Consider the following 26594-nt stretch of genomic DNA (forward strand, 5'->3'; position numbering starts at 1 on the left):
GAGTTGTCGTACCAATAAGGTCGCAGGTTCAAACCCCACCACCGCCGCGAAAAATTTTTATTCTCTATTGTCTTCTGGCACTTTTCTATTCACTTCATATCTTGTTGTTACCAACATAAGTGCCTGCTCCACTCACTTTTCTGAATTAAAAATTCACCCATACACCGGAGCATACTCAATGTCTCAATCGTTTCTATGTTATATGTTTGTGTTGAGAATATTGGCTATTAAGCTTAACTGCTGGTCAAAATTATTCGCGATGGTGGTGTACGAACGAATCGGCGGTCTCAAGAAGTGGGTGAGAGAGGGATCTAGTAATGACTTTGAGTTTGAAACGAATATTTTTGTGTTCGTGGATAGCTCACACGGTAGAGCCACGCTCTCACCTGCCAGGCGGAGTTGTCGTACCAATAAGGTCGCAGGTTCAAACCCCACCACCGCCGCGAAAAAAAATTTTTATTCTCTATTGTCTTCTGGCACTTTTCTATTCACTTCATATCTTGTTGTTACCAACATAAGTGCCTGCTCCACTCACTTTTCTGAATTAAAAATTCACCCCATACACCGGAGCATACTCAATGTCTCAATCGTTTCTATGTTATATGTTTGTGTTGAGAATATTGGCTATTAAGCTTAACTGCTGGTCAAAATTATTCGCGATGGTGGTGTACGAACGAATCGGCGGTCTCAAGAAGTGGGTGAGAGAGGGATCTAGTAATGACTTTGAGTTTGAAACGAATATTTTTGTGTTCGTGGATAGCTCACACGGTAGAGCCACGCTCTCACCTGCCAGGCGGAGTTGTCGTACCAATAAGGTCGCAGGTTCAAACCCCACCACCGCCGCGAAAAAATTTTTATTCTCTATTGTCTTCTGGCACTTTTCTATTCACTTCATATCTTGTTGTTACCAACATAAGTGCCTGCTCCACTCACTTTTCTGAATTAAAAATTTACTACTACTACTACCAATATGTCTTTTATCTTCCATTATAGTCTGGAAAGTTCTGTTCCCTGACGCTGACCTTTGCTTATCAATTAGATCACCCCCTGGGGCACCCTATCCTCTACCCACGCCACGCTAACATTTCATTCATACTGCAACCACCATTGAGTACAGACGATACTAGTTATTTTTCATTATATTTTATTTGTTTTCCACGTTTATTTGTGTATTGTTGTGCTGACGAAGGGTTTGTACCCGAAACGTCCATTGTCTGTTTTGTTCCCATACGAAGCCTTTCCATTTTCACTCTTTCGTTAGTATTTTACGATCACCGGCTTCAGGCAGCCCTTACCGTTTTCTATTGTAACAGAACACATTGAGAGTTTTGTAATTTTTTTATTTATTTGCATTTATTAAAACCTCCAGCCCGAGTGCAATACAAATCCATGAAATTTGTTTCTGTACTCGTATGTTTTTTTTAGTTTGAATGCCATTGTGAAAAATTCAAAATCGGTACATCGATGAAATTCTTGAAACAAGGGTTACTGCCTTCTTCCGGGATCACACTGAAACGAACCACTTCAGCAGGATAACGAACGGCTTCGTGTTGCAGCCATGAAACGATCATATTTTGAGCAAAGAAATACTCCGGCAATGAGATGGTCCTCCCTTTCCTATCTATCGCCAATAGAATAATTGCGGGATAATCTGTATTGCAAAATTGATGGTCGTATCCCTAGGCCCCAAAACCGGGATAAGCTCATCCAAGCATTGATGGAAGAGTGGAATGCTATTCCCCAATGGCGACTTCAAAGTCTCATTCCGAGCATGAGCAGATGTCCAGAATGTAGGCGAAATAAAGGAGCAAATAAACAAGATTAGCTGGAAGATGATGTTCTATGACTTTTTCTTTCTGCGTTAAGTTTTGTTAATTGCAAAATTCACATACCATAAATAGCTTCAAATAATTAGTTTTCAGGTTACTTGTTTTTAAATCTGTTTAAAGTTTTATATCAGAAACACAACAATCGGGAAACCTCTGTGGTGTAATGGTACGTCTGACCGGTAATCATGTCTGAGGTTCGATCCCCAGTGGAAGCAGGCTCTTTTTTTTTTTAATGTTCATTTTTCTTGTATTTTTCCTTCAGCTTTATCTTGCACTGTGTCGTGCACACTTTTTCAGACCTTTATCACTCCTCAATTCACTTAACTGTCCAGATTAGATTACTGTAACTCCCTATCATGCGGCATTACTCAGCAAGTACATAATTGGTTCAGATCGGCTGTGTGGTCGGACTCCAGAAGTGGTGCTTGATGGAAAAACTAATGGGAAATGCATAATGCTATCCAGAGTGCCGTAGAGACTGTATTGGGGCCACTTTGCTTCCATTTTTTTCATAAATGTTGTTGGGGTAAATATATCTAATGGATTAAATCTTTAATTATTTGCAAACGATTGTCTCTTATTCAGAACGATAGAAGACCATAACGATGCAAAGGTTCTGCAGTCAGATTTAGACTCACTGATACAGTGGTCAAACTCGTGGCAAATGAATATCCATCATGAAAAATGCTCCATGATATCAATCTCCACCGAGAAATACACATATATTCTGATTACAAAAGGTTGGGCCAAACACTAGTTTGGCGTACCTTGGATTCCAGCTAAATAACCCCCTGCTCATATTCGCCATATTGTGACAAAGGCCTACTAAACATCACATTCCATCAAGACAAATCTTCACCAACGACCCGAAAAGACAAACGCACAAGCATAATATATTCAACATTGTGAGACTTATATTGGAGTCTACTTGTACTGCATGGGATTTCTACAAGATGAAGGACATAAAAGCCATTGAAAACATTCAGAGAGCAGTTTCAAGATTTGCCACAACTTGCCGCAAGACGGAACGGGGGTGTTTGACACTCCAGTCTCGTAGAGATAACGCGGACATACATCTATTTCATAAAACGATCAAAAGCAAATACTCAGGCATAAACATTCCAATCTAAATTCACTCACTCATTCACTCACTCACTCAATCACTCACTCACTATCCAGCGTCGTTCTCATTGACATTGGCTGCCCGCACTTTGTGATGACAAAAGTCCGCCCATTCTCTTTGTCTGTTGACGGCATCATATAGTTTCCTTCCATTCATCTCTGTCCATTCTAAGATGTTTTTTTTTATATAGGTCTAGGTCTTCCCCTTCTTCCTTTGCCCTCCATTTTCCCCCGTATTACATCTTTCATCAGCGTGCATGGGTTTCATGTATGGTGCATATATGACCGAAAAAACTGTTCTCCTTTTGATTATATTCAATAGCTCTGGCATGACTTCCAGCTCGTCCAATATGCTTTTATTTGTTCTTTTTTCCCTCCAGCTTATCCTCATTATTCTTCTGTAAAACCACATTTCAGCAGAGTTTATACGTTTGATGTCTATGTTCTTGCGCCGTAGGTCATCACTGTCCACACCAATACTTTTACTAATTTTATTTTAAAATGTTGTCCTATGGATTTGTCTTTCCATATATTAATTAGAGAGGTCATTCTTTTCTTTGCCATTACAATTCTGTTATTTAGATCCATCGAGCAATCGCCATTTTGCGTTTTAGTGTATCACAAATATTTAAAATGAGACACACCTTCAATCTCATCGCTTTTAATGAGTTTGGCTTGATCTTTAACTTCTCCGATGTGCATGTATTTTGTCCTTTTTTGGTATTTAGTTTTAGGCCTTTAAGCTCACCTGCGTTGTTGTTCCAGCGAATTCTAAGTTCTTGGTTTGTGTTTAAGGATTGTATGAGGGCAACAAGATGTAATGGGAAACCCATGTCGTGTAGGGTCTGAAAAAGTTGTTCATGTTCAACACTGTCAAACGCTTTGCTACAATCTATAAAGATGATGTATGCTTCTTTGTGAATTTCATTTAGTTTTTCTATGATGACTTGAAGTGCGAGGAGCATGTCTTCAGTACCTCTTCCTGGTCTGAAACCTGCCAGTTCCTCTGCTAGTTCTGATTCTATTTTAACTTTTAATCTTTCTAGGATGACATAGAGCATGATTTTAATAGCATGACTAATGGGTGCTATGGTTCTGTAATTGCTGCACTCCTTTGTGTCTCCTGATTTATGTAGCATTACAATTTCTTGTTGTTTCCATTCCTCTGGCCATTGACACGTCTCCCAGATCTTGCAGCATAGTGAGTGTAGGATCTTCACCACATGTTCTCTATTCGCTTTTATAAGTTCTGCTGGGATATCGTCCAATCCCGGAGATTTACCATTCTTTAGTCTTGATACAGCCTTTTCTATTTCGTGTATCATTGGTGCTGACTCTTTTGGTTCTATGTTGTTTTGAAAGTTTATGTCCTTCGCAGGATGTGATTTGAAGAGTTGTTCTCCTATTTTTAAGACGAACTCGCCTGAAAACAATGAGATATGGAGCTTTTAAAAAATCAAGGTAAACGATCTGGAATGATTTATCGCGCGATCTAAAAACAAACTACAAACTACGAAAGATTAAAGGAAAGACTATCAACATTCCTTTTCACTGCCCAAATGTGTTAAGCTGTCACGATGTTTTCAATGTTAGAGCCAACTGTCTGAGGGGATTGTCGCATAATAATATTCTAGCAATCATCATTTTTAAAGACACAAATATACACCATTGTGCCAACGCTTTTCTGGTTTTCAAACTAAACTTTTTCAAACTGACATGGCCAAAACTCAAATATTCAGAAGAGTGTTCTACAAGAGTCCTTAATTAGTCTTCAAACTATTTTCGATCCTTATCAATAATCAAAAGAGATATAAAAGACATAATGTCCCCTTGTTGCAAATAGCACCAATTTTACAAGTTATGCTAAAGATCGGAACGACATATTCAGATGCGGTACAAATAATTATCATTCGTATTGGTTCTGAAAAGTAATAATGTATGAGGGTGAGTCAAAAAGTAATGGGATTCTGCTCATTAATGTAAATGCAAATTGAATCAATACAATGCATTATACCTCAAATCAAAACTTAAGCATTAGCCGAGTAGAATGCTACTTCTCAACATAGTCTCCGCCTCTCTCAATAGAAACAGTACACCTTTTTGTAAGGCCATGTATCCCGTCCTCGTAAAACTGAGTTGACTGAACTTTGAGCCAAATTTTCACTACTGTCTTGTCTTCTTTATCGTCTTCATAGCGATGTCCCCTCATTGCCTCCTTCAGTGGACCGAAAAGATGAAATTCCAAAAGTGTCAAGTTTAATTAAAAAAGAGGGTGAAGCAGCGTTGTCAATCAAAATGATGCGACTACGTGTCTTTTCCTGGTCCTTGTGTGTGGGATGGCATTTTCGTGAAGAAACAATACTCGTTCCATCTCCAAAGCCGGTCGAATTCGACTAAAATGTTTGCTTTCAGATGCTTCAAGGTTTATTTGTACCGTTCAGAGTTGACAGTGGCTCCCTGTGGGAGGTAATCAATGAGGATTACATCTCTAGTGTTCCAAAACATTTTGGCATAATTTTTGCAGCTGATTTCTCAGCTGTGAAGTTTTTGGTCTTCGGGGAAGAGGGGTGTCGCCATTCCAATGATTGTCTATTCGACTCTGTTTCAACCAACTTAAAACACTACCACAACAAAATGCTTGAGTTTTATAGACTTCACTAATGCGGATTAAAATGTTACTCGAGGTTTATTCTTCGAAAACAAGAAATTCAATGACAGAATTCTCTCACGACAGACATCCATGGGCGCAGCCATTTTGAACACATGCCCTTACAGAGAGAACGTCATCCTGGTTTTGCGCATGCGTCTCTCGTCCTCGCTTCCGGTGAAGTGTCTCATGCCGCTTTCAAGATAGCCCATCGCCATTTTAAATTCTTCGACCATACTACGTTGACAAATTATTATTATTATCATTATCATTATATTATTTTAATTATTATTATTATTATTATTATTATTATTATTATTATTATTATTATATTATTATTATTATTATTATTATTATTATTATTATTATTATTATTATTATTATTATTATTATTGTTATTATTAATATATTTATTATTATTTATTATTATATTATTATTATTATTTATTATTATATTATCATCATCATTATTATTATTATTATTACTACTACTACTACTACTACTACTACTACTACTACTACTACTACTACTACTACTACTACTACTACTACTACTACTACTACAAGAACTACTACTACTACTAAAAAAAAAAGAAAAATTTAAATAACAATTTAAAAAAAAAAAACAAATAAAAATTTTTTTAATGTAATATAATTGTAAAATAGATAAATTAAAAATAAACATTTTTAAGATGTCTACAACACGTGGGGTTCCCAAGCGGTCACCCATTTAAGTACTAACCACGCCTGACGTTGCTTGACTTCGGTGATCGGACGAGAACCGGTATTTTCAACGTAGTATGGTCGTAGACAACAAGTGTCGAAAATAGAATTTAATATACTATTAAAATATTATTGCTAATTTATATAATGATGAAGATAGTTTAGAAATGTACAATAATGTTAGTTGAAATAGCATGTTGTATTCGTCTGTTGCACAATTTGTCGTTACTGGAGAATTTAAAATGACGATGGGCTATCTTGAAAGCGGCATGAGACTCTTCACCGGAAGCGAGGACGAGAGACGCATGCGCAAAACCAGGATAACGTTCTCTCTGTAAGGGCATGTATTTTGAACTGTCATAACTTTGTCAAAATTTGACAGAATTAGAATTTTTAATTTTTGTTTTAAAGAGTACATATGTAAGTTCAATTGAACCAACTATGACGTCACATAAAAGAGATATGAACTCAGTAGGAGATTTGTTCCATTACTTTCTGAATCACCCTCGCGTATGATAAAAGGTGAACTGCAGTCCCGCCTCTTTAGATGATTGATGAAAATCGGTGGTTCGTATGTGACAGACACTGTAATGCCTGAAATGTAACTTCATAAGCCCAATGACTGAATCGGTAAATTGATTGAATTTCATGCGGACTATCTAGTTCGGCCTAGTGTTGTGTAATAATTGTTAATTTATTGTTTGATTTGGAGCTAGCGGAATGCGTTTATCCAACTTCCTTTTAACTCTATTGCAAGCAATTTTTGTCCGTTTCCTACTGTAAAATCACTAAGGCTCTTGAGCTTGGGGCTCTAAAGAACTACCGTATGTGTTTAATAAAAACGCATTGTTATTGTTTGCCTCTAGAAGTTGATGGTGCTTACTATACTTTTAGGTCATAGTAGCTTCTGAGTTATCCAATAATCTTGATCTTCAAAGTGACAATTATTCGTTTTCAACTTTAACCCTTTTACACAATTAATTTGAATCTGGTTTAATGCGGTTTAAAATGCTACTCGAGGTTTATGCTTCGAAAACAATAAATTCAAGGACAGCTTTCTGTCACCGACAGACATCCATGGGGCAGCCATTTTGAACTGTCAGAACGTTGTCAAAATTTGACAGAATTAAAATTATTAACTTTTGGTAAGTTCAATTAAGCCAACTACGACGTCACATAAAAATATATGAATATGATATTTTACATAATTTGAATCTGCAATTTTTAAAAGTGGTGTTCTATTTTAGCACAAAACCCTTAAAACATGCTTAAATGGCTTTACACTGAATGACAAATCTTTGATATTTTATTGGTAGCATCATATTTACAGTGCGTGTTCTACCTTTCCATTTACTGTATATCTATTTTCTTCTTATAGTCATGAATCTTGTTTTATTTACGTCTACTGGGAATAACGGAATATTATTTCTCAGTGTACCTGGTGGAGTCTGAATGTTTTATGTAGCACTCCTGCCGGGATAGTAGTAGTGATTATTATGGTACTTAGTGCCAGAATTCGCCGCCACTTGTTCTGGCCACGGTGCCACTAAGGCGAGAACCGGCTCCATGTCATCATCTGAGTATAGAATATTTATGCGCATTTCTTAACATACATTCAGATGGAATCGAATCATATTTGAAATTTTGAAAACTAAAAAAAAAAAAATTAAGTTGCCAATTAGGTAAAGGCTTATCGCTATGTATTTCGTTCTCTTTCGGTTATGTCGCATATTTTCATTCACAGCCATTATAACAGGTCAGTAAGGTAAAATTAATCATTTTAAAATGCAACAGGATCGGAGGGGGTACGATGAACTGTTCTATTTAAAGATATCCGTATCAAATAATAATTACTTCTTTCGTCTTCTTCTATTTATGTATGTCGGTTTCTTTGGTTCAATGGTTCATCGTTTCCTATCGTCGGTTTATTTTTTACACCTATCCACCCATTTTCAGCAGAAGTCCTGACTGTCTATATGAATTCCATCGCCAGTCCACCTTTATCTCTTTGATTTCATACATTTTGGTCTGGCTGGCGAAAAACAGGACGTAAATATAAGAGTTCGTTTGTAGTTTGTTTTTAATGTGTTCTGAAAAACTTTAGTCAATCTTAATGTTCTATATTTTGAGACAATACGTTGTCTTTGAACGGATTAGAACATGGAGAATTTATTTTCTCGTACACAGAGCAACATTCCGAAGAAGAAGAAGAAGAAGAAGAAGAAGAAGAAGAAGAAGAAGAAGAAGAAGAAGAAGAAGAAGAAGAAGAAGAAGAAAGATGAGGAGGAGGAGAAGGAGGAGGAGGAGATGAAGAAAGAAGAAGAAGAGAAGAAGAAGAAGAAGAAGAAGAAGAAGAAAGAAGAAGAAAGAAGAAGAAGAAGAAGAAGAAGAAGAAGAAGAAGAAGAAGAAGAAGAAGAAGAAGAAGAAGAAGAAGAAGAAGAAGAAGAAGAAGAAGAAGAAGAAGAAGAAGAAGAAGAAGAAGAGGAAGAAGAAGAAGGAGGAGGAGGAGGAGGAGGATGAGGAGGAGGAGAGGAGGAGGAGATTACTTTTACAATTTTGTTACAATGATGACATATTAATCACATTTTCGAAAAGGAAAGATTGAAATGCTCTAAGCAAGCAGGTTTCTAGAAACGGGGAAGAAGACAGACGAGAATATTCTTGTCAGAGTATATTCCTCCTGCCCAATTCTTCCTTATCCCCTATGTAATTCTTTCTTGTCCCCTGTGTAAAGATAACCCAAATATTATTTTTGATGCTGGGATCCGTAATGGTACTCGGCGATGCCACAATCCATATCCACTTTTCTCGTCTAGGTTGATACAGGTAATTTAATTGAGTCCCCAAGGCAATTCTTTATTGTTTCCAGCGCAATACTCTCTGGTGCATTTCTTCCTTTTCCTCTGTTCTATTCAAAAAGACAAGTTAATACAAAGATTATTTCTGGAACTGTATCAGTAACGGCACTCGCAATCCTTCTCCGCTGTTCACGTCTTGGTTGATCCAAGTAACTTTGTGAATTTTTGGGTCATTTGTAGATATAATGTTGCCGAGAAAGAGCACAGGTGGCCGAGCTCTGTTCTTTTCCCTTTGTCTTGATACGACTGTCATTAAAATGGTTATTTTACGCCAGGCGACTTGTTTTCTTATGAAGCAACATGCCATTTTAGGTACTTCTAAAAAGGACCCATCGTCACTAATCAGGTTTTATATGGGTTTTTATTGGGTTTAGAGAAGCAATGTTAATGCCAAAGACATTGGCACTTATACCTCCAACAAAATTAAACAGAAAAAAAGAGTTAGCTACCTACAAGAGACTCTGGACTGTCGATGGAGCATCAGGTTAATAAGTTGGTTAGATCTCTCTTTTTCCAACTAAAAAAGATTGCTTCCATTAGACGGTTCATATCTGAGGATGTGACCAAACACCTGGTTGTGTCCCGCGTACTATCGAAATTGGATTATTGCAATGCTCTGTTGTTTGGCGTTTCGCAATATAATCTGAGACGTCTTCAGATTGTCCAAAACAGCGCTGCCAGACTAGTATTCATGAAGCGTAGGTCCTATTCTGCCAGACCTCTACTTCATGACCTGCATTGGCTGCCTGTTGAGAAAAGGATTAAATTCAAAGCTTGTGTTTTAGTGTATCGTTGTCTTGAAGGTACTGTCCCTTCCTACATTTCGGAACTAATTGAAAGATATTCAAAACCCCGCCCCTTACGTTCGGCCAGTGATTCCACCAAACTAGTTGTCCCTCGAATACGGAAAAATGCTGGAATGAGATCCTTTTCTCATGTCGGACCCTCTGTTTGGAACGCCTTACCACAGAGCATTCGTGAAAAAGAATCTTTGTCTATTTTTAAACGTTCGCTTAAAACATATCTGTTTCGTCTTTAGTAGATGTTATGAGAAGCAAGATAGGTCTGTCTGGTTTCTATTATGTGTTGTGTGTCTGTGTGTGTGTGTATGCTTGTGTGTGTGTATGCTTGTGTGTGTGTGTGTGAATGAGTATGTGTCAGCCAAAGTAATTTGTAATTTAGCGCTTAGAGTCTGGTGTCTCGGAGTTATTGCGCTATATAAGTTTTCAGCATTATTATTATTATTACAAATCTACAATTAATCCACATCTTTAAAGCACACAGAAGTTAGAGGTAATCTTATTCAAATTTACAAGGTCGTACACAAGATTGACAACTTGGATTCCAGAGATTTAACGTCAACAAGAGGAGTGGTGTTCAAACTCAATAAACGTGCCTGCCCACTCTTTAATTCATGGATATTTGGAACTATATGCACGCTTGCACAAGAACTGCGAGGAATTTCAACATCTTTGAGCACTGTGTTGATAGCAATAAGATAGATCACCTTACGTTTGAATTTGATGAGTAATGGATGTTTATTTTATAATTGTTATCCTGTACGTTATACTTTACCAATGCATATCACATGCCATCAAAGACCACGTATTGGCCTAGTTTAGGTTTTAGTAGGTATTGTATTGTATTTTATTGAGAAAAAAGCTTGAATTCTACTCTTCCTGATTTCATTTTATCTTTAAGATATTTACTTTTTTTAAACATCACATAAAGAATAATGAAAAAAGTAAATCCTACAAAGCTTGCCGTTGGACTCAATTTGTTGTGGACATGTTGGTCAAACGTTCTTCCAGTTGGGATGCCCAGTAAATTTTAAAATAGTTACACTTTTTTTCGGTTATGTTTTTGTGGGGTTCATTTTTATTTTTTATTTTATGGGTTTTATTTAAGGGCGGATGGGGGGGGGGGGTCTGGGGGAATTCCGCACGTGTCAGAATCGGGGCAATAGATTGTGAGTGCAAGGTGGGAATAAAGTTTGGATTCCAAAACGTGTAAGTGCAAGTACATTTTTATTGTACCTCTCAATAATTTCTGATTTTGATACTTCTGATTGAAAGACATTTTTACAAAAAATATCTAAACAGTTATTGTCGTCTACCTTACGTGACTTACATACGATACAAATTGTTTTTGCGATCTTGATATCAATCGCGTTACTATTTCATTAATGGGGAGGGAAAGAATACAACTGTTTCATGTTCCTTCCATAATTCTAAAATAAAAAGAAGAATGAGCGAACATGGGGCAATTCAGTTTTTTTTAAATTTATAATGATCAATGTCCGGTTATTTTAGAAATCTTTCTCCGTTTTAAAGTGGCTCTGTACTTAAGCCAGAATTTCTTGTTTATGTCAAAACATTCGTTTCTCATTCATAATTCCATCTACAACTATCTCGAAACTATGTCTTTGTAAATACGTCGTTTATTCATGGTTTGGATTTCTATATCAACACTAATACTCACATCATCACATCTGACGCGCACACACATATTATACTCACGCACACAAACACTTCCCACACGCCGACAGCGCCACCAAGTCTCGCCAGCAACAGGTGTGTCCCTTAGTTGCCACCTTGATCGCATCATTTCTTTTTACCTGTTGGACTTCCACCACCACAACTACCTGAATACGACTGGTAGTACCTGAGTTTGTTATTATCGGTTTTGGCTTGCGGCGACGGCGGAGCTCACCTTGTTCCGATCCTAAGCTTCGATTTGTCACTGCAATCTCGGACAAAAAGGCGTAAGATGCCGGATTCGCCAGGTTGTTGGAATGCTCTGGAATGTCAGTATGGATTCTTAAGAAGTCAATCATTCTTCGTTTCTCACTCCAAATGATACCATATCCTTATCCTCCTCCTCCTCCTCCGACTACTACTACTACAACTACTACTACTACTACTACTACTACGACTACTACTACTACTACTACTACTACTACTACTACTTCTTCTACTACTACTTCTCCTCCTCCTCCTCTTCCTCCTCCTCATAATTGCTGCAGCAACAATTGACTACCATTACTTCTTACTACTACTATTCCCTACCTCTAGTATCTGTATTACTACTACTACTATTACTACTACGAGTACTACTAATAATAATAATAATAATAATATAATAATAATAATAATAATAATAATAATAATAATAATAATATAATATAATAATAATAATAATAATAATTAATAATAATAATGATAATAATAATAATAATAATAATAATAATAATAATAATAATAATAATAATAATAATAATGATAATAATGATAATAATAATAATATTAAGAAGAAGAAGAAGAAGAAGTAGAAGATGAAGAAGAAGAAGAAGAAGAAGAAGAAGAAGAAGAAGAAGAAGAAGAAGAAGAAGAAGAAGAAGAAGAATGATAATAATAATAAAGAAATAATAATAATAATAAAATAATAATAATAATAATAATAATTATTAATAATGATAATGATAATGATAATAATAATAGAAATAACAATAATAATAATGATAATAATAATAATAAGGATAAGAATATAAGAAGAATAGTAGTAGTAGTAGTAGTAGTAGTAGTAGTAGTAGTAGTTGTTGTTGTTGTTGTTGTTGTTGTTGTTGTTGTCGTTGTTGTTTTGTTGTCGTTGTTGTAGTAGTGGAATGATGGTGGTGGTGGTGGTAGCACTTCTACTACTACTACTACTACTACTACTACACATACTACTATACTAGAACTACTACTACTACTACTACTACTACTACTACTACTACTCTACTCAATACTACTATACTACTACTATTACTTACTTATCATTATATTATTATATATTATATCATCTATCAATATATTCATTATTATTCATTATATTATATATACTATTACTACTACTACTACTATCTATACTACTACTACTACTACTACTACTACTATCTACTACTACTACTACTACTACTATTACTATTACTACTACTACTACTACTACTACTACTATTACTATTACTACTACTACTACTACTACTACTACTACTACCACTGCTGCTGCTTATAATCGTCTTGTCAAAATCATTCAATAGTTGTTACTTGATAAAGGCAATGCACTCCCACTCGTTTGTACAATTTTTCAACAAAAACAAAGATAGAATGCAAAGTAAAAAACCCTAGCTCACAATATCCAATTTTGGAGATCCTTGCCACCGAATCTTAAATCGCCTCGAATACCAAGCGCAGGATAACCAGATGCTAATCTGACATAGATTATCCCATAATACCCGCCGAATCTCATTCACCATTCCTCTTTCCTGTCACTGGATTAATATGACGTCACAGTAAATATCATTACTGCCTCTACATGGACCACCCCCTCCTCCCGCCCACCCGTTGTACTAATTCGGTAAAGGTCAGTGAGTACATTAATTTCAACATATTATGTGGATTAAGTCAATCAAATCTGTTTAGGCCGACGTGTATTCATTTGCAGGTCTGATAACCCAAAGTGTTGTAGGCTAATTGTTGTAATGGAAACACTTTCGACCCAACGCAAAATATTGTCAAGCCCATAATTAATTGTGTTATTTGCCATCCATTGTGTTCGGTAATCAGACCTGCAAATATTATGTGCACGTCGGGTTAGGTAAAATCTTACAGATAATAATTTGCAATTCAGTCAAAAACTACGGGCTGAGGGTGACAATACAACTAAAAGAGATTTTTTTTACCCTGATATATTGCAAAATTCTCATTTGGTCATCAATTTAAGACTAATCTTCTATTGTTAAGGAGTCTGTGGGGGAAATGTCATGTTAAAAGATATCATAGTGGTAAATAATAATTTAAGACAGAAGTGGGCTGAAAAACGGTTTGAGCGTAGCCTTTATAAACGCATAGCCTTACACTAACCAAGAAATTACGTAAAAATAAAAGGGCAGGCCACCAAGAGAAAGAAAACTCGCGGGTCGTATGCTCAACTATTGTCTAGATATAATAGATTTACACTTACAGTTTAGCGTTTTAGTCAACCATTTTTATGAGTATTTCTCAATAAACTGTATTTACCAGACTATATAATACGTTTTTTTTTTTTTTTTTTTTTTTTTTTGGCTAACCGCACAGCATCAATTCAATAGTTCAACTCATGGGATCATTTGCCTCCTTGAGCACTACTAACGACAACTCGCTAGGCGGTTCACAAACCAAAAATGACGTATTTGTCTTATGGCCCATTTAGAGGTACAGACTTTTCGTACAAGGTCCGACGAACATGGATTTGACGAGGTGGATCACCGCGAATCGTAAGATGTAGACGAGAGATGTTCCGTTTAGACGTACAGATAATTGCTCCGCGTCGGATCTTGGACAACTCACACACACACACCACACACACCACCAACACCACCACCACCAGCAGCAGCAGCAACAGCAGCAGCAACAGCAGCAGCAGCAGCAGCCGAAGATCACACACAACCACAGAGCACAAATAAATGAGTAAACTTCACTCACTCAATAAAGAGAGACCCCTTTCCGTAATGTGAAGTAAGATGGACTTTAGTGAAAACTAATCAACCGCGATGATCAGTCAACACGACGACAGGAAAATATCGGGCGGCTCCTGATATCAGGAGGTTGGGCGGACATCCGTCGGACGTGATTCCTCGTTTACAAGCTCAGTTTTCATGAGTTTTGGTCAATTATCCACAGTTCGTAGAAATCCGTCGGACCGCGTACGAAAAGTTTGTAAGTCTAAATGGGCCATAAAAGTTAACGAAGGCTATGGTTTGACCCTATGAGTATAAGTATTTGGTAAAGGAGAGAAAAGTGTTACGTCAAAAAACTGGTTCCTATTTCATTGGAAGTGTAAAACCACTCTACCGGAGGACTGGATACATACCTTTGTAATTCTCTATTCTGGTGTCGGAGTGATGGGATCATATTTTCTAGTTTAAATACATGCTGGTCGCCGATAAAGATCACCCATCCTCGCTCTTTTACATCACGTAATCCTAAGATTCTGCACAAACATCCTGCTACTGAAATAGTTATCCTAATCATTATTAGTACTTCAGAGGACTGGTTACATACACACTCCCAAGGATTTGGGAACCAAAAGGGTTTGATGTCACGACTTTTCTCCCTTATTGTATCAAGATCCCAGCCACATGCGGCTTTATGGTCTTGTGGTATGACACTCAACTTCGGCCCTGGTCGTCGCTAGTTCGAGTCTCGTTCTGACAGGCGCCTTTTGGACGTTTATAAAACTCATATTCTATCATCGTAATGACTGTCTGACCGGTAACGGCATTGGCTCTGTCGAAAAAAAATTGTGACAAAGCCTTACAGTTATGTCTCCTCTTACATATTAAAGTGTTGGATTGATTTAGACACACTATAAAGCGATTCGAGCACGTTAAGTGGATGTTGCTCGATATGAGAACTCAAATTTTATATTGTTTTTTTTTTCCTCCATAAATTCATGGCCAGATAAGCAGACCTTCCAAGAGCACCGTACGGTTTCCATTGGGTAAATTCCTTGGTGTAACCTTAAACGTCTTTACTGGGAAAATGTTTACAGCAAATATCTATTAAATGCTAGAATTTGTATGCATGACTAACGGCCATTGATATTTTTTTCAGTTAGACGGTGTTCCTATCCTCCACCTTTGAGTGAGACAGGCAGTTTGAGAATTTCTAAACGACACGTTTTCAGACAGACAGATGGATCGGGAGAAATGGACTCGATGGCCTGACTGCCCAGGTCACCGGACATTTCTTCGATGACTCTTTCCTATGGTGCTACATGAGAGATACATTGTTTATACAGCTCCCATATCAGATGTTTCAGGTTTATCTTGGAATAACATCAGTTTCGTTCCTTCTGTAAAATTGACATTACGCTACACTTTATTATTGTTTTAAGACCGCCGGTTGGATTAGTTTTCACTAGATTCCCACAACCAGACAATCAACGTGTATGGTTACACATAGATTTGATTTACCGTGACAAGAACAAGACTGATGTCAACAACAGCAATCATGATAATAACTTTATTATTATTATTATTTATTATTATTATTATTATTATTATTATTATTATTATTATTATTATTATTATTATTATTATTATTATTATTATTATATTATCATTATTATGATAATAATACTGTTTTTATTATCATTATTGCTGCTGTTGTTATCATCTTTCTTGTTCTCCTCACGGTAAACCATACTTAAAAAGAAAAACAAAATGTACATTGCTATTACTAGTCATAATTTAAAAGAATATCAGTAGATATAGAGCGACGTGATATTGAGTTGGAGATAGGTTTTGAAAGTTTTATTCAAAACATAACTAGTCTACTTGTGAAAAGTGTATTGCATAAAAATAAAAATAATATTTCATTATTCTTGAGGACAGAGTGGTAACAGTAGGACTGTTAGTGTCATAGTGATCTCTCTCTCTCTCTCTCTCTCTCTCTCTCCCTCTCTCTCTCTCTCTCTCTCTCTCTCTCTCTCTCTCTCTCTCTCTCTCTCTCTCTCTCCTAAAACATAAATAGCCGTCACGTACAACGCTAGATAGGCCAGCAGTGTCGCCTGTCATGACAGTTGTCCGTTCCGCCGACACCTCGGAGACAGGTTTGCCGTCCTTTGCTGGCAATTGCTGTCACATAAACGTGTGAAAAGGGGTTACTGCCGGGCGGAGTTTGTTGTCAGAAGCGGGAACTTCCAACGCACAATATAACCTTGTTGAGAAACAGAAATCTCGTAATACCGACGAGTATATGCCTAAATGCATGGAATGCCATGGGATGATGTATTGAAGATGCCAACCGAATACACCCTTTAAAAAAAAAAAGGGGGGGGGGAGGATAGAGCCTGATACCTTTTTTGAATTGCTTCTTTATGGTTAAACCCCAAAACCTCTGAATATTTAATGCGTAGCCTATATTCCTCACAAGGATACGCGTTTCCGCTGCGAATCCTCTACAGCGTTGTAATTGAACACGAGACGACAAGTACGAAGCAATTTCTACTAAGAGTCTCTGACTGCCAAGGTACGAAGACATACGAGTGTATTCCATATTTATTTTGATGATATCAAAGAGAAAAAATATAAGCAGTATGTATCTTCCCTACTATTACTATCGGGTTACCTCTGAGGTGTACCTAATGATAGCAGACCTGGTCGGTAATCGGGAGTTCCGAAGTTTGATCCCCAGTTAAGGCAGGCTGGGGTTTTGTTTGGGATGGTTTATTCTTGTATTTTTCTTTATGCTTTGTCTGGCACTGTCTTACATCGTAGCCATCGTTAACGTAGAGCCTGACACTGACCAAAAAATAATGACGTCAAAAGACAAGTCTTTGGCTGGCCCCACAAAAGAAAAATCGTGAGTTATATTAACTAGTTCACCCAATGAGATCACTTGTTTCCTTGAGCTATTACTATCGACAACTCACTAGACGCTGCACAAGCCTAAAAAATGACGTCAAACTATAAGTCCGAGTGGGTTCTAGCGTAACCATCGTAAACTTCTAGCCTGACACTGAGGAGAGTTTGGGGGTTATTTTGTTTTTGTTTTTTGTTTTTTGTTTTTTTGTATTTTTTTAAATATTTTTTGTGCTTGTAGTTCTTGTTTTATTTTGTTTGTTTGTTTTGTTGTTGTTGTTGTTTTTGTTTTTGTCGTTTTTCTTCTTTTTTTTTCACGTTCAGTTTTGTTAGGGGTTTTCTCTGTTTTGTTTTTTTCCTTTTTGTTACATCTCGCTCTTTGATTTTCTTTTGCATTTGATTAATTATGGCAAAATATCAAAGTAAATGCCTGGGACCTCTTTATCAAGCAGATGTCCAGCTAGGTCAAAATGGGATTGTCGTGAATTCAAAATATCAATGAGAAATTATTTTGAAAAGGAGAGAGAGAGAGAGGGAGAGAGAGAGAGAGAGAGAGAGAGAGAGAGAGAGAGAGAGAGAGAGAGAGAGAGAGAGACTGTAGATTTTCGGCTTACGAGGTTGCCAGTCTGCCGTGGTGTGAGTGCTTTATAATACATACCAACAAAAGGTAATGACCCGTTATTTTGGAATCAAGTTTACGCGTCTGTCTGCTTGTTATCGCACAAAAGACGGGGGTGTCTCTGTAGAGCCTGGGGAAGCTAGTCACTTTCCCCAGTACCCAGAGTAGAGTTGTAGTAGAAATTATAGCGATTGTGTTGGATGGAAGTGGTGGTCGTGGCAGTCAAAATAGTAGTGGCTGCAGTCATTGTATTAGTGATAACTGATTCACACCTGACATGAAAGATGATTATAATTTCTGGTGTGAAATCTCTTCGGCGCCACGACCTCTTAACAATGGAAAGAAAATTGTTGTTCAGGAAGAAGTCTGTCTACGACTTGGCCAGTCCTCGTTCCAATATTAATCTTCTGTCTGACATCAAATTATCTGTCTTACGTGTCCATAATCAATTCATTCAAAAGAAAACAGTAAAAACACGACTTTTTTTTTAAAATAGGAGTCCTAGACTTATAAAAAAAATATTACTGTGCTGCTGGCTATGTGGTCTAGTGGTATGACACTCACCTTCGGATCGGAAGGTCCTGGGTTCGAGCTTCGCTCGGCGCATAGTTGAGTTCTTGGAAAAGACTCTTTACTCACATGTTCTCACCATACTCAGGTGTAAAATGAGTACGTGGCCGTTAACAGCGTTTTCTCTGTCCGAAAAAAAATGCAATATCGCCTTACAGGTCATGTCTCGTTCTATATGTTACGTGTTGCTGTTGGTCAAGTCGTCGATACATAAGAAAAGGTATTGTACCTATGGAAATTGGATTCAATAATCTGATGTCACGTCGCTCAACAACGGCGGCCATCTTGGTTCTAAACAAAGAAAATCGGTACTTTTTATTCTTCATGCTGGCTAGAACTTTTCACATGTCTTATGATGATCAGAATGTGTAAAAGTCAAAACATGATCAGATTTATAATGTTTTTTTTCCCACTGGATACGCTTTTATGCTCGTCGGAGAAATATTTCATAAAGGCGTCCACCATTGTTCCGATAATTTAGAGCCAGTTACTAAGTTACCATGCGTCATTAGGAGGGAAGTGACGTTGCGACTGTTGAAGAGTATTCCAATGGGTCACCGCAATCTCAGTCCCCAAAATGATTGATGCTAATATTTTTGCTGATGTGATTCATGAAATTGTGTTTTTCATGTAGGGCAATATCCACTCAATGTGCTCAAAGCGCTTGTCAAGGGGCCCCAAGGCAAAAGCAATAAAAATATATAGGATGACACATGGAGCTCTTAATCTATAATTTTTATTTTCTTATTCTTATTATTTTTGTTACCGACCAGGACTGATTTTACTCCTAAGTGCGGTGGGACAACATTGCGCCGAACATCGGGACTTGAACCAGGGACCTAAAGGCCAGAGGTCGGGTGTCACAACACGCCACAGTGTCTTCCTCATTATTATTATTATTATTATTATTATTATTATTATTATTATTATTATTATTATTATTATTATTATTATTGTTATTATTATTATATATTATTATTATTATTATTATCATCATCGTCATTATTATTATTATCATCATCATCATCATCAGAATCATCATCATCAGAATCATCATCATCATTATCATCATCATCATTATCATCATCATCATCATCATCATCATCATTATTATTATTATTATTATTATTATTATTATTATTATTATTATTATTATTATTATTATTATTATTATTATTATTATTATTATTGTTAACACAACAAAGCTTTTATTGTCCAGACTTGATGAGTTGAGAGTAAGAAAAATCTATATTATTCTCTAGTACAATAATTCACCACCGGCGCCGAGGGCAGTTCAATTACGAAAGCTTCACGGGAGATCTCTCTGTTTACCTATTAACCTTGTTAGTCTCGCTCTTAACAGACCTCGAATACGGAAACCTAATCATTGAATTTTAACAGCTATCCATTTAACCGAATTTTCAGTAAATGGTGGAGGTCATGTCTTTATGAAACTCGTCAAAGTGGCAGAAATATATCATTTAGAAAAAAATATAGCCTATAAATAAAGGTAATGAAACAGGATTTATAACAAATTGAATTCCTCATGATCGTGAACGGTTCGATAAAGTTCTTGCCAGGTCTTCTTGCCTGTACAATTAACCAATCGTTGTAATTGGATTCAGTAGTTTGATGTCACGCGCCCGGCAACGGCGGCCATCTTGGTTCTAAACAAAGAAAATCTTTACTTTTTATTCTTCATGCTGGCGAGAACTTTTCATTCCCTTTTCATATGCCTTGTGATCAGAATGTGTAAAAGTCCAAACATGATCAAATTGATGGGGTTTTTTTCCTCTGGATACGCTTTTAAGCTCGCCGGAGAAATATTTCATAGGGCGTCCGCCATTGTTCCGATAGTTTAGAGCCAGTGTTACTAAATTACCATACGTCATTAGGAAGGAAGTGACGGTACGACTATTGAATCCTATTATCACACAAACACATGAGTAACCTTGCCCGCTTATATTAGATAGAACGAAATTGACGTCACTCAGCTCTTTATTATTGTTTTTAACCAGCCATTTTAATGAGTAGTTCTCACTAATATTATTAATCAGACTGTAAACGTTTAAGGTTATACAATGCTTTGTGTGTTGGTAATTTATATCCGGCTGGCGGATGTTATGAATTTTCTAACTAAATACACAGCATCAATTGTCTGTTAAAAATAATTTGGAAAGAAGTTGTAACCGCTTGCTTTGGTTGTTTTAAAAATCACACAACAAACAGATTGGTGGCGTCAACTGCATTATTGACAACTTATGTCTCTATCTCAGCTCACAACATTTTGTGAGTAGATCACGCCAAAATCAACACCATCAACTTGTTTTCATGACATACTCGTTTGATTGTCTCTTGTCTACAAGATGGAAGGAAATGAAAAAGAAACATTTTGCTCAATGGGGACGATCTTTATTATGTTCCATTTTTTTCGGGTGATTGGTCACATTGCAAATAAATATGCTCAAAATGACCGAGATGATAAAACGAGTTCACAGTTTTCGAAATATTCAGCACCAGAAAAGGTCATTTGGTTCAGCTTGACCCATGGGTTTGTTTTCAAATTTCATAAACAAAGAATCGTGTTTACATATTTTTAAAAAAAGAAATATCCAACCGTTGGACAGCAACAAATCATGTGATCGATGACTAGGTTGGACAAAAACCTGAAATAGATGGCTCGCATTTATGGCTAATTTTATGGCAAAATCTGTTTTTCTGTTTGTTTCTCTTCAACATTTGCGTAGGGTTGTGGTCAAGTGGTATAACTAAACTAGCTTATCTGAACAAGTTTGAACCACGGACAACTAAAACCTGGAATAGTTTAAAACATTTTTTAAAAACTTTTTGATACTTTAAAGGTTTTCAAGGATATTAGAGCTTGACAATGGGGAAGAAATGGGGTGATCTATTTTAGGATTCCATTTGCTCTGGGTCATTTGTCATAGTAAAAAAGTGTTCATAGTTTTCAAAATATCTAACATCACAATAAGTCATTTTGTTCAGCTTGACCTATGGGCATGTATACAAATTTCATAAACAAAACCCTGTGTTAAATAATATCCAATTGTTTGACAGCAACAAATCATTTGATCCCATAGCAACAAAGCATCTAAGGATAATTGATCCAATGTACGCCCTTTGAATGGATATGATATGATAAAACATACCAAAGACACAGTTCAATTTCACATAATTTTGTCTAATTGTAACTCGCCTTTGTTTTAGACCAGATTTCAAGCAGTCGACATATAATTTCTTTTCATAATGGCGTTTCCCTAAAACCAGAACTCTCGCCAGGGCCGTGGTAAAATTTGCTTCCTTCTCACGTTATTAGATAAAACAAATCAATTTGCTTTGAAGCTCACGGCGCCTCCACGACGAGACGACTAATATGAAGCAAGAACTTCATAAAAACCATAATGACCCCTGGAAAATGGATCAAAGCTAACAGTGTAACATTCAGTATCATGAATAAGACAATGAAAATGCCATGTTTTATACGAAGCTAATTATCACATTACTAATAAACAGAACTTCAATCCACAGTATTTTCTTTTTTCTTTTTTTTCTCTGTTTTTTTTTTTAAACAAATATATTTTTTTCTACCTAAATAATGTAAATTCATTGATTTGCTTGTTGGTTTGTTTTGTTTGTTTTTGTGTTCTATTGTTTTTGTTTTTATTTTTTTTATTGGGGGGGGGGCGGGGGGGGGCGGGGGGGGGGGGGGGGTTGAGGGGGTGGTTAATAAACTTAATGGGGTTATGTGGTCTTGTGGTATAACACTCGCCTTCGGACTTGTCTCTAGCAGAGGGAAGGAAGCAACGGTGGCAGGAGACCGTGGAAAGTTTCGACTGTACACAACCCATCCGACACCCTTGGCGACTGATAAAGAAATTGGATCCTGACCGGAATTTTGCGAAGGCTGCACCGAAGTGTGAGGCAAACACAATTGCCAAGAATATAAAGAACCGTAGCAAACGGGTCACGAATCAGTCTTTCGAGCCCGTGTCCAGGAGGCATTTTGGACTCGCTACCTGCGGAAGAAGAGTCGGACTGGACAGCCTGTTCAGTCCTCGAGAAGTGGGTACAGCCATTAACGACGTGAAGAACGCCAAAGCAGCAGGGATAGATGGCTTATACCCGATAATATGGTGACGCATATGAGCCCCAGGGCACGGGTCTGGCTGGCAGAGGCAATGTCTGACGTTCTTGCAAAAGGAAAGCTTCCACAAGTGTGGAAGCACTCTAAGATATTTGCCATCCTGAAGCCAGGGAAACCTGCAAAGAAGGCCGACAGTTACAAACCCATACCACTTCTGAGCTGCATGTACAAACATTTGGGGCGTGTGCTAATGAACCGATGGGGACCGGTCCTAGACGTTGCCCTGCCACCCGAGCAGGTGGGCTTCATGGAAGGAAGGTGCACCACACAGCAGATCATTACCCTTACAGAGCATATTGAAGCAGGGTTCGAAAGGAAACAGCAAACAGGTGCTGTATTTATAGACCTATCAGTAGCGTACGATAAGGTCTAGTGCGAAGGGTTTATGCTCAAACTTGCAAAGATCATAAGGTGGGGAAAGACCTTGAAGCTGTTCTCTTTAATCTTAGGGGAAAGACAATTCCACGTCGCGCTGGGAGACACCACGAGCAAAGTCGGGAAACTGAGGAATGGGGTCCCTCATGAATCTGTTCTGGCGCCAATGTTGTTTAATGTCTACATTAGCGACATGCCGAACACTTCCTCCCTGAGGCTGGGATATGCGGTGACTGGGCGCTTGTTACTCAAAGTATATTGTGGACCCGTCCTGAAAGAATACTCAGTGAGGACGTTAGCAGACTCAAATCCTACTTTGACAAGTGGTAGCTGGATGTGAACACTTCAAAAACCGTGGCCCCTGCATTCAACCTACGCATTGGCTGACACATCTGTAAACTGAACGTCCTCGTCGGGAATCAGCTTCTCCCATGTGAGCCGAATCAGAAGTACCTGGGGGTTATGTTGGACCGCAGCCTATCGGGTGCATCTCGAAGGAGTTGCCCGGAAGATAGAGAAATGCAACAGTCTTCTGAGGAAGCTGGCGGGAACGACGTGAGGTGCTAACCAAGCGCTTCTGGGGACTTCAGCCCTGGCACTATGCTATTCCGCCGCGGAGTATTGCGCTCCAGTGTGTAGTAGAAGCAAGAACGCTGAGAAGGTAAATGTAAAACTTCGCAAGTCCATGCACATAGTGTCGGAAACACTTGCAACAACGCCTAGAAAACGGGGTCCGATAATGGCAGCAATCCAGCCCCCCTATGTCCGGCGAGAGACGATTACAAAAAACTGGCTTAATGAGATCAAAAAGAGGGGGAATGGGGATACCCCTCTCAAGCGCATAATGGACGAAATAAGTACCGGCAACCCTTGTACGTAGCTTCCCTGACTTCGGACAGAGCTGCATATACGAGATGGAAGTCGGTTTAGACGAATTTGGTACCTCGCGGGGACATCGACTCCTCGAAACTGGGGGAGAAGTTGCCAGGCTTTTCAATCTGCAAGAGGAGACATTGGGTGGCAGCCAATCGACTTCGGTCGAGAACCTGCCTCACGGTACGCTCACTTTATCAGTGGGGACTTACCACCTGTTCAACATGTACCCGTTGTGGTCAAGAGCCAGAAACCGCAGAGCATCTAGTTGAACGGGCGGGTTTGCGACAGTACACGATTGCGGCGATGTGTTTGCGTCCTGGATAGATCAGCATAAAATAATACCCGAATAAGAAGTGTCGCAGTTGTCGATAAACTGATACCATAATAATTAAGGTTTTATCAGAAACATAATACGTCTAGATCTATGACAAATTTCCAAATGAGTTGTCTGTGATTGCTAAAGCACCACCAATCCATTTGCCGTCTTATATGATTGGAACGAAACTGACGTTACTCAGCTCTTCGTTATTGTTTTTAGACAACCAATTTAATTCTAAGTTCTCTCTACATTTTTATAAGCGTTTAAGGTTAAACATAGTTTTGTGCGTTAGTATGTTATATCCGGCTGGCGGATGTTGTAAGTATTTTAACTAAACGCATGACATCAATATTGCTGACAATATGTATGCACTGTGCATTCTTCCGATGGGCTCCTGTAAGTCTTTATTAATTAATCCTGTTTGTTCCATTCCCTATTTAGATTGCATGGTCCGATATTCCCTGCTCACGTTGTCCAGTAATACGGATCAATTTATATACGTTGCTGGTTTGCACACAAAAGTATGGCGTCTCCGTTGCGAGGACAAATCTTGAGAGGAGAGGGTTAAAAGGTCATGTATACATTTCAGGAACGGAATCATGAAAGGAATGGAGCAAGCACCGAGAAAATAATATTTGGAAAAATGTGGTGTTGTTTGATTGTTTTTTTTTTGCGACTACCAGAATTAAAATCCTAAAAATTTCCTTTAATAGGTTCGGGGTTTTCAAGATGATGCACGTGTGTTTAAAACGGAATTAAAGTCGGCTAGATTGAGAATTACATTTCACAAATACAGCGTCCCGAAGTTTTATTCCATTTTGAATTTGAGTATGTATGTATGTATGTATGTGTGTGTGTGTGTTTGTGTGTGTGTGTTTGTATTTGTGTGTGTCTGTTTTTATGCTTGTGTAAGATTTCTATTTTTTCTTGTTTTTTGTTTTGTTTGTTGTTTGTTGGGGTTTTTTTTGTCGTTGTTTTTTTGTTTTTGTTTTTTTTTTGTGTTTTGTTTTGTTTTTTAGTATGTTTTATTTTGTTTGCTTTCCCTTGTTTGTTTTGTTTTTGTTTTTTTGTTTTTTGTTTGTTTGTTGTTGTTGTTTTGTTTTGTTTTTGTTGTTTTTTTTTTCCCTTTCCCTTTTTATATGGTATTCTAATATAATGAGATATGACCTTTGACCCTGATATACCAATGATATAACTACGACTTTAGTCATAAGAAAACCGGCTACAAACCGAACTGATAACACGTGTAGGTATATTACAGTCGGTGCACTGGGCCTCATAAATTAGTCTATGGCTCTCAAGCAAGAATCTCTGCGTATCTCAAGACTTTAACTCATCGATCTGTCCAAAGTTTGGTGACAGCTTCCGTGTCTATGGCGTAACCGTGTCAGTTTAAGAATGCATTCCACTCTGCCTGATTAATGCATAATATTCTTGTGAGTAGCTTGATTGGTAATGTTTATCAATGCCCAATACATTATCAATGTCATCGACATTACAATTATATTAAAAGAGTATTATCCTTTTGAATACCGTACAAGAAAATAACAGCAACAATAACAATAACAATATATATATATATATATATATATATATATATATATATATTATATATATATATATATAGTATGTAATAGTAATCTCTCTCTCTCTCTCTCTCTCTCTCTCTCTCTCTCTCTCTCTCTCTCTCTCTCTCTCTCTCTCTCTCTCTCTACATATATATACGAGGGCTCTTTCATAATTAACCGAAAAATGCCTGTAAAATCCGCGTTTTTTATGCTATCAACAAAATTCTTGCACGTGTTCATACCTTGACTCGTCCTTCATTTCTCTACGTAACAGCCAAGTCTGTCGACACACTTCTGCCAACGCCGCACCATGGAATAGATACCCTCTCGGAAGAAATTTCCGTCAAGGTTTTGTAGCCATTTCCGCACATGGGCCACAAGCTCTTCATCGACATCAAAGCGCTTTCCTGCCAGCTCACGTTTCAGTGGCCCAAAGAGGTGATAATCAGATGGTGCGAGGTCTGGACTGTGTGGTGGGTGTGGCAAAATCTCCCATCCATATTTCTCTAGCCAACCTTGCGTCACTCGTGCTGTGTGGG

General features: G+C 37.6%; 1 non-coding gene across 1 annotated transcript; it reads right to left on the reverse strand.

Annotated features, from left to right (window-relative positions):
• Positions 1-6291: 6291 nt before the first annotated feature.
• Positions 6292-6410, reverse strand: LOC144974257 (5S ribosomal RNA). Its single transcript, XR_013645677.1, has one exon. It is a non-coding gene; the product is annotated as a 5S ribosomal RNA (ribosomal RNA).
• Positions 6411-26594: the final 20184 nt, after the last annotated feature.

The sequence above is a fragment of the Berghia stephanieae genome, chromosome 5 (genome assembly GCF_034508935.2).
Source record: "Berghia stephanieae isolate SIO BIC M18660-M18661 chromosome 5, UCSD_Bste_1.3, whole genome shotgun sequence".
Taxonomy (NCBI): Eukaryota; Metazoa; Mollusca; class Gastropoda; order Nudibranchia; family Aeolidiidae; genus Berghia; species Berghia stephanieae.